The sequence below is a fragment of the Emydura macquarii genome, unplaced genomic scaffold (genome assembly GCF_026122565.2).
Source record: "Emydura macquarii macquarii isolate MOO-44397 ecotype Brisbane River unplaced genomic scaffold, CSIRO-AGI_Emac_v2 contig_320, whole genome shotgun sequence".
Classification (NCBI taxonomy): domain Eukaryota; kingdom Metazoa; phylum Chordata; order Testudines; family Chelidae; genus Emydura; species Emydura macquarii.
The window spans coordinates 10,225,554-10,238,826 of record NW_027130457.1 but is presented as its reverse complement, the minus strand read 5'-3'; the positions used below and the strand labels follow the sequence as shown (position 1 = coordinate 10,238,826).

The following is a 13,273-nucleotide window of genomic DNA, read 5'->3' as shown; positions in this document are numbered from 1 at the left end:
TCCTCACCCCTCACTTCACCAGGAATTTTACTGGCATACTACTAAGTCTCTATATTTAAGGAAACCTACTTTTATACACATCCCTAAGTACTAGACCTCAGAAGCACTGTGCCCCTGAGGACACATTTCTTCCTTAGGCTCTCTGGTTGTCCTGAATTGTGGGGAGGAAGCTTCTACAACTCTTTCCAGCTGACTCAATTGGCAGAAGGTTCTACTGTTCTGTGTGGGCCTTACAGTGTCCACAGGGCCCAAAAAATACAGCTTCGTTTCACCTGCCTACTGTTCTTACAATACCCTGTGTTTAGAGACCATCTTGCTATGATATCATTAAAAAACAATGTTTGCCAAAATTATTTCCAGAGATGGTTAGAAAATTTTAATGAAAACAAAATTTCGATAAAGAAGAAAGGAGAAAGATGAAATATTTTTCCTCCATTTTTCTGACTCAAATCAGTTACACAATATTTTTCTATACTTACCTTACATCACCTTACAATTACTCTTGGAATCTGCTGACTTTAAGTAGTGACTCCATACACTGAAAATACATCCATACCATAGATCCTTTAAAATTCTACATTTTTAATACCTCCCTGATGGAAACCTAATTACCTATCATCCTCCAGGTAAGACTGGACTCACTGAAGGATAATTCCTGACACATCAACTGTATCTCTTAATTATCAAACCAATATTTCATGGTCAATAGTTATAAAAGTTATTAACACTAGCAGATCAATTGACAAGAACAATTCTAGTGCCAAAGGATGATCATAATCCAGACTGGAATGGCCACTGCCTTCCCAATCGAGCCATTACAAGGCAGTCAAACATGGAGATATAGTTTATTGATCAGCAGCCTGTTTTTGCAAAGCATGTGAAAGGGTTGTCAATAATGGCTTCACAGCACATCACTTGGTTTAAGCAATTAGGACAGACAAAGGTTTGAACCACAGATGGTAAGCTGCAGGGAACCCAGAAAACAATGGATATCCTAATCAGAAACCAGGTCAAGCCCAGCCAAGAAAAAATCCATTGGGAGTCCATAGCTTTTGTAAGCAAAAGCCGTCAAGAGACCAGCCTTGAGCCAATTTAATTTAATCAAAAAAGATGTCAACATCTCATTATGCCAGTCACTAGGCAGGAATACTATTGGAGCAAGGAAGTCTGGATTAAACAAACTCCACACTATCCAAAAGGGTTCATCTAGACAGTTATTTGTGGTGTCTGACTGAGGATAGTCATATCTCTTGGCCTCCATCATAGTTCTTTTTACACTTAAGTAAAATCCTTCTTCTACAAAACAAAAAAAACAAACAAAAAAATGGTGCTGGAAGTGCCAAGTGTTAAGAGCCAGGCTGCTTTTTTGACATTTGATAAGACTTGTCAGAGCTGCTTGGAATGCGATTTCTGTGGGATTCATGAGGCTAGGGCCATGAAATAATAAACCAGTTCTGACATTTAATTAGGGTGGCCAACTTTCTTATTTGTCAAAGCCAGACACTGAGCGCCAGAACCTCCCCTACTCCCTGCTCCACCTCTTCCTCACGAGGCCCACCCCTGTCCCACCTCTTCCATGGGGGCCCCGCCTTCCCACTCCTCTCCCTCCCCCACCATCACTCGCTGCTCTCTCCACCTCCCCCTCCCTGCCAGTTGAGCAGGGCTCTGGGGGTAGAGAAGTCACTGGGGCAGGACATCTCAGGGAAAGCCACACTCCAGGGGTGAGGATGGGGGCGGGAGAGCCACTCCGGTGGTGGAGGGGGAACTACTCTTTATCGAGGATTGAAAAATTGATCAGACACCTATTAAATGGAGGATAAGAAAGATGGGGACGATGGGCACCAAGAAGTCAGGTGCAATATCCTGATAAGAAACTCAGCACAGCTTCCTATGAAAGGGAGGTGTACATGTGGGCACATGCACGCCCAGACACACACTCTGGGATTCCTATGAGGGTGCTGTCCCTGGAAATCTATGTGGGGGTCTTATCCTCCTTATCAGTCTTTGGTTAATAGATGTCTTATAAAATATAAAGACTTTGATCCTGCAAATGCTCTGCAGGGAGAAATCAACAGAAGTTCTGAGTAAAGAGATCCTCCCCGTCATGCCCATTTTACAGTGGTTTAACTGCACTGTTTTCAATGGAGAAATTTTAATTTTCACTGGTGTGACAGGAGAATAGGGCCCAGAGAGCTTGCAAGATTAGATCTCAAATTCTCCTTTCAACATGTATTTATACAGTAGAAAACACAAATGTCAATGATAATTAAAAATACTTGTAAGGGGAGGAAATACATCCTAAATGTTTCCAGTGCCCAGATATATGTAAACCAAACAGGATCAAACACATCTAACTTTAATGACATTAAAATGAAATCCAAGCTAATTAATTTAATGAATTTCCTTTTCACAGGAGTACAAATATATCTCATTAACTAAAATTGTAGAAGACCAAGATTCTTAAAAGAAAAAGTCATAGGATATTTTAGCAATTCTTATAATAAAATGTTTTCAGTATGCACAGTATACATTTTTATCTATAGTTTAATTTTTATAATTAATGTCATCTACAGCATGATGAAATATGATGTTTGTATTTGGCATATTTTCAGTTTGGACACATTTCTTAGTGGAACTATATAAACTTCAACTACAATTGCTTGGCTGCTTCTCAGCATTACAATACTGCTTTTCCTCCAACTGGTACCATGGAAATTTGGGACCAGTATAACATCACACTAGTCTCCAGTGGGATAACTATACTCCTTTTTTGCTAAAGAAGGGCATGCATTTTAACTACCAGAGCGAGACAATTTTGAACACATGCCTTTTGAGTGCACTGACATTATGTCAGCAAAGTGCACTACTGAGCAGTCTCAACTTTATTAGATTCTTAAATCCTAATTTGTTTCAGTTTGACATGATATAACATGTTTCAGCTCCTGCTATGAGTGATGTTGATGGCAAGTCACCAAAAAAAAACCCCAAACCATCAAAAACAAACAAAAAACCCACACATCTGTATCTGTATCTCCCCACATAGCAGGTTTTTGTGTGAGTCTGAGTGCTAATAGATATTTTTGTTGCTTTAGAGTGAAGATATTAAAATGTATCTCTAATACAAACACAGCATGAATGAGTATTCAGATTTTCTAGTAGGTTTTTGTAGTGTTTTCATTGTACTGATGTTAAATGTATTTATTTGCATTTTTATTTTCATAAAACCCTTATCCTGCTAAAACTAATCCTGCCTTTGAATGCTGAAGTATTACTGTGTTCCATTTAACTAGGCTACAGCGATTGTGCACTCTTACAGATTAAATGATGTTATGAGTTACCGTCTGAAGCAACAGGCACATGTAGCATTCAGTCCTCTCATTTAGCTAGCTTAGTTGCTGGAAGTAGAGGAACTGCATCTACTGTGACAGGATCCAAGGATTCATAGGCCCTGATTCAGGAAAATACTCAAGCAAGTGCTTTAGTCCACAGATATTCAGAAAAACACAGGCTTAATTGACATTCGGATTAGGATTTCTTCTCTGAATTTCGGCTTTAGCCAGATTCTTAGTAATTTACATTGCTCATCACTGGTCTAAGGCAAGTAGAAAAATGGGAAAAGCTTGCAGGAAGCGATTAAAACAATTGACCATCAAGCTACTGGCTGGGACAGATTCATATGACTCAGACAACAAACAGAGATTGTTTCCACACAGGAGGACACTGAGACAAATTTAGGGCAAAAGATATTTCTTCCATTTAAACTTATTCCACATTTAATGCAGCATTCATGACACCTTGCTTTGGTCTACCACTTTTTAGATTTGTCAGTCACACAGAAAGAACCACAAATGTATACTTTTAGGACCCTGTCTACACTTACCTCCGGGATTCGGCGGCAGTCGACGGGAGTTACGCAAGCTACGCAAAAACTTGCGTAACTGCCATCGACGTCTGGGCTCCTCTTCACTGCACTGTGCCATTTGTGAAGATGGTTTTAGTAAGTCAATTTCTGGATTGACTGAGCAGGTCTTCACTGACCGCTCAGTCGATCCAGAGCAATCAATCTGATGGCAGCAATTTTGCCGCCGTCAGTGTAGCCGTAGCCTAGGAGAACTATTGGTACTGTAAGCCTTCCTCTCCTCACAAGGAAGACCAAGGCCAAATGACACACCACTCTGACATTTACTGTGTCAGGATTGAGACTTAGATCAATTCAATAGACAGCTACATCTATGATTAATGATATTTAAATGTTATCAGTTCTTCATTCGTCCAGCAATCCATTGCCTAATTATTAGAGTTGCATGAAATACTTGTAATGAAACTCAAAACCAAGACAAACCTATCTAGTTTGGGGCTGCATTACAAAGTTGAGGCTCATCCCAAGTTCATTGAAAAGTGGGCTATGATTTGGGAATTTGGTTCCAGATTTGACCAAATCTGAGTTGATCTGTGGTTTTGCAAAGCAGCCATATGAAAATCAGATTCCTGAAAAGAAAGTGGCAGAGAGATAATTACATGGATCTAGTGAGAACTCAAAATATGGAAAATATTTATTTTTACAGTTATGCATTTCATTACTCAATTTTTGTTACTTAAGTAAATGAGAAACTTTATAAACTCATTTTTAAGAACAACAAAGACGTATGTGATCTGCTTCTCTATTATTTTCAGATTCTGCAATTTGCTTCTTCAATGGAGAGTAAAAATTTGATTTAGATAAACACAGTTGTTTACATCCTTTTCTGAAATGTTTCTCAGATGAACTGTAAAACAGTTATTAGTTCTGGATACCTACAGGAATAGTAAAATTCTTGCTAACATGAACGCATGCAGAAATTTCTAATTAGATCTTTAGCTCTTTGATTTTATCAGGTATTCATCTACACAGAACCATACGAATTAGAGATGGAAAATGCTATTGGAGGATCTAGTATATCTCCGAGCTTGTGCAATATAATCTGAAAGAATATTTTCTAATATGTTATTTTATCTTATCTTTAAACTTTTCAAGCCATGTGATTTCAACCACTTTCCCTGGGAGACTATTCCTGAAATCTAATACATCGCAAAAGTCATATATTTCCTTTTCACAATTTTATCCCATAATTCCTAGCTATTTCTTTACACCACACTACATTTTTTCCATCCTTAGTGTTTATGCCTAGAACTGAAGGGAATATAGCTATGAATTCATGGGGAAGGTACAGAGAAAGGGCTAGATTCACAAAGAAACATACACATGGTGACATTGACCATCACCACATCAACATTTTATGCACCTGGAAAATCACTGTGAATTTCAAAGCCTGAGTTAGGTGCCTAGCCTCCCTATTCAATGAATGGGGAGAGAGAAGTACCTCAGAATGGTATTCACAAAAGTCAGCACGTTAGGTGGCTTCCCGCCTGAACTAGTCAATAGGACATGGCAAGCTGAGGGGTGTGTACTAAGTCCCACCCCTCTCTTGGAGAGAGGTGCCTAAATACAGGTTGCCCCTCCCTCTGCTTGCAAATCTCAGCTGAAAACCCTTTTTGGGTGTTGGGATGGGGGGAGATGAGGAGCTCTCTTACAAATTTTGGCCTAGCAGTTAGGGTGCTCACCTGAGACGTTGGAGATATCCAGTTCAAGTCCCCCTTCTAACTGAGGGGAAGAAGGCATTTGAACTGGGATCTGCCACTTCTGAGGTGAGTATCCTACCCATTAGGCTATGGGGTATTCTGAAGTGGGGCTCTCTCATTCTCTCCTGTTGGAGCCATTCCACTGTGGATAGATAATTGAAAAAAAGTAAATGGAGCAAAAGAACTTGAGTCTGGGTCTCCCATGTCAGTGCTCTAATTTCCAACCTAAACTGCCCTTGCTGCAATTTAAGCCCATTGCTTCTTATCCTATCCTTAAAGATTAAAAGAACAGTTTTTCTCCCTCCTCCTTATAACAATCTTTTATGTACTTGAAAACTGTTATCATGTTCTCCCTCAGTCTTCTCTTCTCCAGACTAAACAAACCCAATTTTTTCAATCTTCATGCATAAGTCATGTTTTCTAGACCTTTAATCATTTTTGTTGCTCTTCTCTGGACTTTCTCCAATTTGTCCATATCTTTCCTGAAATGTGGCACCCAGAATTGGACACAATACTACAGTGGAAGCCTAATTAGTGCAGAGTAGAGCAGAAGAATTACTTCTTGGGTCTTGCTTACAACACTCCTACTAATATATCCCTGAATGATGTTTGCTTTTTTTGCAACAGTGTTACATTGTTGACTCATATTTAGCTTGTGATCCACTATGACCCCCAGATCCCTTTCCACGGTACTCCTTCCTAGGTGGAGTACTTTGCATTTGTCCTTATTAAATTTCATCCTATTTACGTCAGACTATTTCTCCAATGTGTCCAAATTATTTGAATTTTAATCCTATCCTCCAAAGCACTTGCAACCCCTCCCAGCTTGGTATCATTCACAAACTTCATAAGTGTACTCTCTCTGCCATTATCTAAATAATTGATGAAAATATTGAACACAGTCAGAAGCAGAACTGATCTCTGTGGGACCCCACTTGATATGACTTTCTAGCTTGACTGTGAACTCCTGATAACTACTCTCTGGGAACAGTTTTCCAACCAGTTATGCACCCATCTTTATAGTAGCTCCATCTAGGTTGTATTTCCCTACTTTGTTTATGAGAAGGTAATGTGAGACAGCATCAAAAGCCTTATAAAAGTCAAGATATACCACATCTACAGCTTCCTCCCATCCACAAGGCTTGTTACCCTGTCAAAAAAAAGCCATTAGGTTGGTTTTAAACAATTTGTTCTTGACAAATCTATGCTATTACTTATCACCTTTTTATCTTCTAGGTCTCTGCAAATTGATTGCTTAATTATTTGCTCCATTATCTTTCCAGATACTGAAGTTAAGATGACTGACTTGTAATTCCCCAAGTTGTCCTAATTCCCTTTTTATAGATTGCACTATATTTGCCCTTTTCCTGTCCTCTGGAATCTCACCCATCTTCCATGAGTTTCTGAAGATAATCACTAAGGGCTCAGATATCTCTTCAGCCAGTTTCTTGAGTATTCAAGGATGTATTTGATCAGGCCCTGGTGACTTGAAGACATCTAACTTGTCTAAGCAATTTTTAACTTGTTCTTTCCCTATTTTAGCTTCTGATCCTACCTCATTTTCAATGGCATTCATTAAGTTAGATGTCCAATTGCTACTAAACTTTTTTGAGAAAACTGAAACAAAAAAGTCATTTAGCACTTCTGCCATTTCCACATTTTCTGTTATTGTTTTCCCCGTTCATTGAGGAATGTGTCTACTTTGTCCTTGATCTTCCTCTTCCATCAGGCATAACCTCAGATGCACTAGAGGTATAAATATCTCATTATAATCTCTGTTCTGGATGTCTGCTGGTTAGTCTGCTGAAAGTTTTAATGGATAAAAGGAAAACAAGAAGGTACAGCTACCAGCTGAACAGATACAAGTGAGATGAACAGCTCAGATATTTTAAGCTTTGGAATGAATTATTCAACTAGATTGCTGCTTTATTCGGTTAGTTTTATTCTCTGTAGAAATCAAAAAGCTATCAGGTATTGCAATCAAGATTCCACACCTCTAACTTCATACTATACACTCTAAAATATAACACTAAACAAGGGTACAGCTAAATATCAATCACCAGCACAACACTATGGAAGGATATATGAGTGTGTGTACTGTATACTTTCTTACATTTAACCAACAGAAGGAAAGGAAAACTTATTAGAAAAGTACACATGCACTGTGGAAGCACATGAGGATGTTAAACAGCAGCTACTGAAGTTAGACATTTTAAAATCAGCATGCCAGGAAACGTGCATCAAAGAGTTTAAAAGAGCTGGCGAGGAGCTCACTGGACTGTTATGGTTGATATTTATTAAGTCTTGGAATACTGGGGAAGTTCCAAAAGACTGGAAGAAAGCTAATGTTGTGCCAATATGTAAAAAGAGTCAATGGGATAACTCGAGTAATTATTGGCCTGTCTGTCTGACATCAAGCTAATGAGAGCAGCTGATTCAGGACTTGATTAATAATTAATTAAAAGAGGGTAATATAATTAATGTCAATCAACATGCTTTTATGGAAAATAAATCCTGTCTACCAAACTTGCAATCTCATGAAAAAAGATATCAAGTTTGGTTGATAAAGGTGATAGGATGCTGATAAATGCAGACTCAAGAAGCTCAATCTATTTAGTTTAACAAAGCAAAGATTAAGGGGTGACTTGATCACAGTCTATAGGCAACTACCTGAGGAACAAATATTTGATAACAGGCTCTTCAATCTAGCAGACAAAAGTATAACCAGATTCAATGGCTCTAAATTGAAGCTAGACAAATTCAGACTGAAAATAAGGCATACATTTTTTAACAGTAAGGGTAATAAACCATTGAAACAATTTATAGAGGGATGTGATGGATTCTCCATCACTGGCAATTTTAAAATCAAGACTGGATTTTAAAAACATAAAAAAAGATATGCTCTAGTTCAAAAGGAATTATTTTGGAGCAGTTCTATGGCCTGGGTTACATGGGAGGTCAGAGTAGATTATCACAATGGCCCCTTCTGGCCTTAAAAATCTGTGAATTTCCAGTCAACAAATAGTAATGTTACTCTGCCTCAAGCCTCTGGGTCACCCCTCCATCCACACCTCTTCAGTAGCACCACACCTTCCCCATCTCTATAGCTCCACACTGCAGCAAATATCTGATTCTTGAAAGAATACCAATGAAAGAAGCACCCCTGGCATTATTGGTAGCTGTAAAACAGTTACAGTGATGTTGCTAGTTGGCTTCATGTGGATGTAGTGGTTTGGGACTATGAGAAAAGGCCGTTTTAGCTTGTTGTTGTTGCTGTTATCTTCACTTCAGGTCTGGAAACTTGTTCTGAATGGAGCTGAGAGAAAAACTAATTTTTTGGTTCACTGGCAGTTCCAAGGGGTAAAAAAAATCTGATTCAAGTTGAACCAAATATGCCAAACTTAGGAATTTTTCAGTGAATCGACAAAATCTATTCTGGGGAGGATGAAACGTTTCACTCAGCCCAAAACATTTTGTTTCCAAGCATTTTTAAAGGGCTGAAGTCATAAAGCTGCCAGAGAAGGAAGAGATGGTGGCTCGCCCCCTCATATCTTTTAGCACAGTGACTAGGATGTGGGACACCAGATACAACTCCCCACTGTGCCTGAAGTGGAGCGAGTATTTAAACTTAGGTTCTCTCCTCCCAAGGGTGTGCCTTAATCACTGAACTATACAGTCATTTTTATGTTCACTGTCTCTCTGGCTCAATGACTATCCAAGTATTTCATACCAAGTGAAAAAGCTTCAACAGAGAATGAGAGAAACCCACCTGAGAATACTCATAGCCAAGTGGCTAGATCACTCTCTTGGGACGTGGAAAACAAATTCAGATCCCTGTTTCACAACAGGCACAATGGTGAACTGTGAGGTCTCCCAAATCCTTGGGTGAGTGCACTAGCCACTGAGCTCAAAGTTATGAGCGGGTGGAGCGCACAACACTACCACCTCCCATTCCTGAACCCTTTGCTGTTTTGTGAATGGTGCCAGTCCCATTATGAATCTAGATGAAAAAAGCAATTTTGGCCAAAACTATTGGACACATTTTTCTCAAATTCAGGAATAGTTTTGAGACACCAAAACTGCATTTTTTGAAGAATAAACTATTTATCCAAAAACACTGATGCAGCTCTATTTCTAAAACAAGCATTGGGTTTTCATATACAGGCAGTAGTGACTATTAAAGTTAAAGGCTGCAGCATAGTTTCACACCCTCACAATGTTCCAAAACATTCACCTGTACAACACTCATTTCCCAAGGATGGTTTCTGCCAAAAACTGTTTTTTTTTTCCCTGGAAGGTTGAGCAAAACCTCTTTTGCTGTTTTTGAGTTAGGTGTGTATGGAATTTTTTTTTAGTTATTAAGAGAAAATCATTCACTATCTCTTGGTATGACAGTAAAGAATCTCTCAAAGATCTTTAAACGTAACATTTTACATATACTTGGGATGAATTTTTCACAACTGAAAAGTTAGTCACCTAAATCATAAATGACTCTAATGACTGCTGCGTAATAAGGATATTATTAGCATATACTAATAGGAATTCTTTTAGCTAGTACCAAGAAATTAAGACAGAATCATAGAAATTAGTGATCGGGAAGACCTTTTTCCCAGACCATCCAGACCACGCCCAGGCTGATGCAAGATAGTTTCCTAGAGTACCTTTTCTAAAAATTTGTTTTGTTCAGTCTAGTATTAAAACTCCCAACTGATAAGGCCGCCACTGCCTCACCTTGTACAATGGAACCCTCCTCCTGATTTGGGACTATATGTGTTTATTATTTTTTATTACAATAATCTTCTTTTGGGAGACTACTGAGACTACTCCACAGCCCAATTCACTTCACTATCGGAAAGTTTTTTCTCATATTCACCATACCTTTTCACTTTTAAATTTCATGTCATTAGTCTTAGCTATATCACACTACATATCCTGTATCACACTAAATAATTCCTTCTCCCCCACCATCTTTCAGATATTTGTACAACAACACATGCATCTGTAAATTTTTGTTTTGCTGACTATTCATATTTAGCTTTTAATCTTTCCTCGTGAGTCAATTGCCATAAAACCTTGATAATTTCTGTTGCTCTTCTCTGAATTCCATCCAATTAGACCTCAATCTGTGATGTGATGTAGCAACACAGCCTTATAGAGAGGAACAATTACTTCCTTCCTTTGTGATGTGATGCCTCCTGAAGTGCAGCTGAAAACCACATTGGCGTTTTCTTTTTGTAGCTGTTACATGACCCATTGGGTCTCTTTCAGTATTCCTATCTCCCTGGATCATTTTTCATTATCTGTATTAGCTTGCAGCTTTCCAAGTTAAATAACATCTTGTTATTTTTGCACTTGTTTATATAATCTTTCTAAGTCCCTTTGTTCCATGTTCTGACTGGTGTTCACAAGTCCTCCCTATTTACAATGGGACCATCTGCAAATTCAATTAGTGTGTGTGTTTACTCTCTCTTCCAGATCATTAAGGAAGATGCTAAATGGAACCACTCTTAATACCAATCTCTGTGGCCCCATAAATATTCCTCTCTACTTGATATACTGCCATTTTTTCTTTTCTCATTGTTTACACAGTATTTAGGAAGCTTTTCATACACACAATAGTGTTTTAAACCAAAGCAGCCTGAATTATTTTTTCAGTTAAGATTTCAAGAAACAGTATCAAATGCTGTACTGAAATCCAAATATTTTACACCTATTGTGTTCCCTTTGTTCATAAAAATGCCAAATTCTGCCTCCCTAACTCACTGTGAGTAATATCTTACACTCTTATATCCTTTGTTTCCTGTGCCCTGTTCAAATTATCTCATTGACTTATTTTCACTATTTTACTTCTTAGCTGCTGACATGGGATGATGGTTGATGCACCCCAACTGCACAAGAAAACATCTGAAGAAAAAGTTTTAAAACCTTTTAATCTTGAGCAGTGTATTGCTATTACCTGATTCTAGTTTTCCTCTACAGAAAAAAATATAGATTCCCCCTGCCCTCCCCAGATACAAGCATTTGTTTACATGATAAAACTCAAATACATTAAATCTGGAGAGAGATTTTAAACTTAAATCTAAGCAGAATTAGGAAGTTTAGTGGACATTGTTTCCAGTTTTAATGCTTCAGTGACCATCATACTAAAATGGTGATGGGACTAGACTGGGGAAACTATCCACGAGCAAACATATTGTTAATCATATTCAGCTTTTCTTCTATATGCAAAGTATTTATGAACAGACCTTTAAGAAACGTATTTGTTATACAGTACAACCTCAGAGTTATGAACATCTCAGGAATGGAGGTTGTTCGTAACTCTTAAATGTTTGTAACTCTGTATAAAATGTTATGGTTCTTTCAAAAGTTTATAACTGAACATTGACTTAATACAGCTTTGAAAATTTACTATGCAGAAGAAAAATGCTGCTTTTGACTATCTTAATTTAAATGAAACAAGCACAGAAAAAGTTTCCTTACCTAATCAAATATTTTTTTAAAACTTTCCCTTTATTTTTAGTAGTTTACATTTAACAGAGTACTGTATTTTATTTGAGTTTTTTTGTTTTTGTTTTTGTGTGTGTCTGCTGCTCCCTGATTGCATGCTTCCAGTTCCAAATCAGATGTGTACTTAACCGTTCAGTTCGAAACTCTGAGGTTCTACTTTTTCAAATTTGTTCATGGACAACTTTATGATAATGTTTACATCCTATGGGTTATTTGCAAATTGATCATTTGGACTATTTTTATTCATTATATTCCTAATGTGTGATTTGTCATGGTAATCATGTGGTATTATTTCTGCTCCCTGACTGGATGACAAAGTTTTATAAACAGGAGGATGGAAAGATCTAAAGATATTTGCATAAACACATATCAAAATGAGTAGTTACATGACTCATTTTCTACAAAGATTCATGTGAAAAATATTCATATGAATATTTGGGGAAAAGAAAATGGGTCAAAATTATGTCAATGTGAATGTAAAGATTTTATTTAAAAATATGCAAATTTTTTTTAAATATTTTTTTGAAATACCGTATTTCCCCATGTATAAGACGCACCTTTTTTCGAAAAATTTGGGGTCTAAAAACTGGGTGCGTCTTATACAGTGGTACTTACCGGTGATGTACCGTAATACATTTATTTTCAAATTTCGGGCCCCAAAATTAAGGTGTGTCTTATACATGGGAGCATCTTATACATGGGGAAATACAGTATTTGTCCATATCTGGTAGAGACTTAAAGGACACTAAGGAGTTACTATGAGCATTGACTCAGATGATCTCTTCTTAATAATTCCCAAGCATTTGGTGTTAGAAAACAAGAAGTTGGTTTTAGAAACAGGCTATACATATTAATCCAACAAACTAGCTCAAGTGATTACCATTTTTTTTAAAATAAAATATTCTTTTTCACGTGACTTAAAGGTTACTCAGAGGTTTTATATGACTGATACATGATATATGCTTGCTGCGGCATTTTACAGACAAAGAGGTACAAATGTAATCAAATGTCCACTTCTGAAGTTTAATTTATCAAGTGTTCACTACTCAATTGCTTTTTAAAGGGACATTGTCAAATGTATTGTATTTATCATTTGACTTTTTTTTACTTCACTTACAAAACACATCTCTAAAACTTGAAATTAATG

At 37.5% G+C, this 13,273-nt stretch overlaps 1 protein-coding gene across 3 annotated transcripts in view; it reads right to left on the bottom strand.

The window, feature by feature from the left end:
- CTNND2 (catenin delta 2) overlaps positions 1-13,273 on the bottom strand; it is a 1,025,780-nt gene that overhangs the window by 286,749 nt on the left and 725,758 nt on the right. The window lies entirely within an intron of this gene.